Raw genomic sequence first — 5,849 nt, 5'->3', positions numbered from 1 at the left:
TTGTTGGAACCTCAAAACTCTGAAAAAGACTTAGAATTATTTAACACTTGAACTGAATATGAAAGATGGAATTGGTTGCATGTTTGGGTTTGAGGCCGCGGTCTGGTTGGATTGAGGAATCCAGGATCGGGTCTTACAAGTTGGTATCAGAGCATTCTTGATTCTAGGATTTGTTGGGTTATTGGTTCACCACACACTTGGCCGTTTGGACTCATGGTGAGATAGTTGGGTTCTAAGTAATCTTTTCTACTGATTAACTTAGGAGTGATTGAGGTTTGTTTTTCAGTTGTGGACTAACCTTTTGTTTGTGTTTGTAACTCCTAAGGGAACAAGAGGTATAAATCTCGGAAAGGAAAGGAGGCGACTGGGGCGTCTGGAGCAGTGGGGGCAGGATGGTGCTGAACAGACCGGAGTGTTACCAGCTGGAACCATTCCAACCACAGTGCTACCGGCTCTGGTGGAGCAGGTGGATAATGCCACCGGACTCCCAGTGGGTCCAACTCTTCCTACTGAGGTTAATGAAACTAATGTGGACGAGCAACAAGAGCAAGTCCATGGAGAAGATACTGGGTCATCCAACGTTGGTGCTGGGAGTGGCCAGAATGTTGATGCAAACAATGTTCGGGTCACTGGTGCTGAGGAGGTCATTGAGCCGACCATAAGGGGCTTGGTGGAAGCTATGCAGGTCATGGGAGCTCAGATAGCCTCCTTGACACAGGCGTTCACACCATTGGTGAACTCGTCCGTAGGACAGGCTAATCCCCCGGTTCGGGTTGCTGCTGGAGTGACTGATGTTGGTGCTGGCCGTGTGGCCGAGGTGATTGAGATAGACCCACCGGTCAGGCCAGTGCATGGTATGGACTACCTGAAGGTGCTGGAGCATATCTCCAAGTTGGGAACCAAACACTTTGCTGGAAGTGTTGATCCTATGGAGGCGGACGAGTGGAGAACCCGGTTGGTTCGGAACTTCAAGTCCACGCGTTGTCCTGAGGACTACCAGAAGGACATAGCAGTACACTTCCTGGAGGGAGATGCACATAACTGGTGGTTAGCTTTGGACAAGCGTACCAATGGCACCATTGAGCATTTTGCTGACTTTGAGGTTGAGTTCAACCATAAGTACTTTCCTGCTGAGGCGTGGGATCGTTTGGAGTCCAAGTTCCTGGACTTGACTCAGGGACGAAGGACTGTTCGTGAGTATGAAGAAGAGTTCAACCGACTCAGAAGGTATGTGGGAAGAGAACTGGAGGATGAGAAGGTTCAAGTCCGAAGGTTCATCCGAGGCCTAAGGGTGGAACTTCGAACCTACTGTTCTGTTTGTAAGTTCCACACGGTTTCTGAGTTGGTTGAGAGGATGGCCTTGCTGGAGACCAACCTCACCGAGGAGGGTAAGCAGAAGCTGAAGAGTGTGGTGGTATCCTCGGGTCAGAGTGGTGACAAGAAGAGGAAGAGGGACTCGACCGAGGAGGGTAAAACCTCAAGTGGTAGGTCAGAGTGCCCTAAGTGTGGACGATACCACGGTGGAGAGTGCTGGAAGGCCATGGGTGCCTGCACTCGATGTGGTAAGATGGATCACTCAGCCAAGGATTGTCCAAGTCCGTTGGGTGAGTCCAGGACCTGTCACCACTGCGGCCAGAAGGGCCACTACCGCAGGGACTGCCCTAAGTTGCAAGGCAACCAAAGTAAGGGACGTGGGGAGGCTAGCAGGCCAGTTCAGGGACGAGGCCAGACCTCCACACCTCGTGTGTATGAGCTATCCAAGGATGTGGATGGGGCTCGGCCTTTCCAAGCGATCAATGCGACCTTAAGTATTGGTGGTGTGGAAACACACACACTATTTGATACTGGAGCTACACATAGTTTTGTGAGTCCAAGTATGATAGGAAAAGGTTTGTTCCAGTATGGAACATGGGATGGTCCTGAACGAGTGAGTGCGGCCGGAGGGCAAGTTATGAACTCACTCGGTCTGGTTAAGGACATCCCTGTGGTGATCTTGGATAGGCCGATGCCTATAGATCTGATTGTTGTCCCCCTCAAGCATCATGAAGTGATCTTGGGCATGGACTGGTTGGGAAAGTATCGGGCAACTCTAGATTGTCACCGGGGAAGGGTGCAACTTGAGAATGAGTTTGGACCCCCGATCAAGTACCAAGGAATCAAGCCAACCTCTTGTAGTTTGGTGGTTTCAGCAGTCCAAGTAGAACGGATGCTTGGAAATGGTTGTGAGGCCTTTTTGGCTACCATTTACACTGATGAGGTTGTAGGGGCCTGTGACCCAGAGGGTATACCGTTGGTTCGAGAATTTCAGGATTTGTTTGGGGCACTACAGGGCATTCCCCCTGATAGGGCTGACCCATTCATCATTGAATTGGAACCTGGAACGGCCCCGTTATCAAAAAGTCCATATAGAATGGCACCAGCTGAGATGGCAGAGCTGAAGAAGCAACTTGAGGAGTTGCTTGAGAAGGGGTTCATACGCCCTAGTGTATCACCTTGGGGAGCACCAGTCCTATTCGTTAAGAAAAAGGATGGTAGCTTTAGGTTGTGCATTGATTATAGGGGTTTGAACAGGGTGACTGTGAAGAACAAGTACCCTTTACCCAGGATTGATGAGTTGTTGGACCAACTCCGTGGAGCCAAGTGGTTCTCCAAGATTGACTTGGCCTCTGGGTATCATCAGATCCCCATTGCACCAGGTGATGTGAGGAAGACAGCATTCCGAACTAGGTATGGTCACTATGAGTTTGTGGTCATGCCGTTCGGACTGACCAATGCACCTGCTGCATTCATGAAGATGATGAACGGCATCTTCAGGGAATACTTGGACGAGTTTGTGATCATCTTCATTGATGATATACTCGTGTATTCCAAGACAAAGGAGGACCATGAAAGACACCTTAGGGCGGTGTTGGGCCGCCTGAGAGAACAGAAGCTCTTTGCTAAGCTAAGCAAGTGTAGCTTCTGGCAGAAGAGCATTGGATTCCTTGGGCATGTGGTGTCTGATAAAGGAGTCTCAGTGGATCAAGATAAGATCAAATGTATCCAGGAATGGCCACAGCCAAAGAATGCTACGGAAGTGAGGAGCTTCTTAGGGTTGGCTGGTTATTACCGGAAATATGTCAAGGGGTTCTCGAGCATAGCTCAACCTATGACTAAGCTGACAGGCAAGGACGTGAGGTTCACATGGTCTGAGGAGTGTGCGAAAAGTTTTGCAGCACTCAAGAACATGTTGACTAATGCACCTGTCCTGGTGTTGCCTGAGGCTGATCAGCCTTATGTGGTGTATACGGATGCATCCATAACTGGTCTTGGTTGTGTTTTGACACAACATGGGAAGGTGATAGCCTATGCTTCCCGGCAGTTAAGGAAGCATGAGGGTAACTATCCAACCCATGATTTGGAGATGGCTGCAGTAGTATTTGCATTAAAGATATGGAGATCATATCTTTATGGTGCCAGGGTGCAAATACTCACAGACCATAAGAGTTTGAAGTACATATTCACTCAGCCTGAGTTAAACTTAAGGCAGAGGAGCTGGATGGAATTTGTTGCAGATTATGATCTGGACATAGCTTATCATCCTGGGAAAGCTAACCTAGTGGCTGATGCCTTGAGCCGCAGAAGGGCTGAAGTGTCATCTGAGAGGGACGCGGATGAACTGGAAGGGATGATCAGGTCCTTGAACCTCAATACCTTGGTTGGTTCAGATGAGCCACTGGGATTGGAGGCGGTGAACCAGGCCGATCTCCTGACCAGGATCAGGCAAGCTCAGGGCCTGGATGAAAATCTAAAGAAGGTAGCCGCCAATGACAAGACTGAGTACCAGACAACTGACAATGGTACCATCTTGGTCAATGGTAGGGTCAGTGTTCCTAATGATAAGGAACTCAAAGAAGAGATTATGAGACAGGCTCATAAGTCCAAGTTTTCAGTTCATCCTGGACTGAAAAAAATGTATAGGGATCTGAAAAGGTACTACCATTGGGTGAGGATGAAATCTGATGTTGCAGAGTGGGTGGCTAAGTGTCCCACTTGTCAACTGGTGAAGGCAGAACATCAGGTTCCCAGTGGTCTACTTCAGAACCTACCCATACCAGAATGGAAATGGGATCACATCACAATGGATTTTGTGACTGGATTTCCCACGACCAGGAATAAGAAAGATGCGGTATGGGTTGTGGTTGATCGGCTGACCAAGTCGGCTCATTTCCTACCCATCAAGAAAGGGGATGGGGTCGACAGGATAAGCAAGTGTACCTAGACGAGATAGTGAGGTTGCATGGTGTTCCAGCAAGCATTGTCTCGGACAGGGATCCAAGATTTACATCTTATTTCTGGCAGGCTTTCCAAAAGGCCTTGGGAACCAGAGTGAATATGAGCACATCTTATCATCCTCAAACGGATGGGCAGTCTGAAAGGACAATCCAAACCTTAGAGGATATGCTAAGGGCATGTGTGTTAGACTGGGGAGAGTCTTGGGAAAAACACTTACCTTTAGTAGAGTTTGCTTATAATAACAGCTTCCATACAAGCATTGGTATGTCGCCATATGAGGCTTTGTATGGTAGGCCGTGCAGGACACCCCTATGCTGGACCCAAGTGGGGGAGCGTAGCATGTTGGGACCTGAGATTGTAGAACAGACCACTGAGAAGATCAGGATGGTCAAAGAGAAGATGAAAGAGGCGCAGGACCGCCAAAAGAGCTATGCGGACAAGCGTAGGAAACATCTTGAGTTTGAGGTCAATGACCTGGTGTATCTCAAGATGATTACCTTTAAGGGTAGGACCAGGATTTCTGGACGAAAGAAACTGGACCCTAGGTACTTGGGTCCATTCAGGATCATAGAGAGAGTGGGTGCAGTGGCATACAAGTTGGACTTGCCATCGGCAATGGATGCATACCACAATGTGTTCCATGTATCCCAACTCCGGAAATGCTTGCCTGAACAAGACATTGTCTTGCCTGAGGTTCCTGCTGACCTTGGTAAGGACCTGACTTTGGAAACCTTGCCGGTTCGGATTGTGGATCGGTCAGAGAAAGCTATGAGGAAGAAGACAGTTTCCATGATCAAAGTGTTGTGGGATTACAATGGTAAAGACCTCATCACTTGGGAAACAGAAGCAAAGATGAAAACAATGTATCCGGAGTGGTACAGACAATTTCTTCCAGATGAAACACTTAACATGGATTCGAGGACGAATCCCAAGTTAGTGGGGGAGACTTGTCATGTCCCCGATCCTAGATAGGATCGGCCGGACGGGCCATGGTGCGGGGAGACGCACCAGTCAGGTCATTAGACCTTGAGACAAGCGTATCATGGCCCTGAATGAAGGTTAAGGGCATCAGTCAGCTGAGACCTAACCAGGATACGATGGAAATAAGGGTAAAGGGGCTGGGTGAGTGTTTAGGCAGCTGGACGAGTGTTGGTTTGAGTTCAATCAGCTCGGTTCAGCTGGTAATCAGTTCACCATGATCTGTTCAGCTCACAGGAGCTGGTGGGCTAGCTCAATCAGCTGGGAACAGCTGGGGGTCAGCTCAATCCAGTGAACGGTGCGTTCTGGTTCGGATCAGTGTGGGCGAGTCCGGGACGGTTACTGGGCGAGCCGATGGTCCGGGTGCAGGACGGTTCGACCAAATGGGTCTTAGGCTTGGGATAGGGAGCGGGCAAGCTCCCAGAGTGTGAGCTGAGGCTCAGTGATCGATTTGCCAAAGGAAGAAAAGGGGAGAAACCGCCAAGGGGCGGTTATGGGACGGTTATGGGACGGTTTTGGGAAGAAAGGAAGGGATTTTGGTAACTGTTCGCCCAGGCGGTTGGGGACAGTTTAAATCGTCTTCTCTCTCTCATTTC

The sequence above is a fragment of the Brassica napus genome, unplaced genomic scaffold (assembly GCF_020379485.1).
Source record: "Brassica napus cultivar Da-Ae unplaced genomic scaffold, Da-Ae ScsIHWf_275;HRSCAF=454, whole genome shotgun sequence".
Lineage (NCBI taxonomy): Eukaryota > Viridiplantae > Streptophyta > Magnoliopsida > Brassicales > Brassicaceae > Brassica > Brassica napus.
This window is presented reverse-complemented; position numbering follows the sequence as displayed.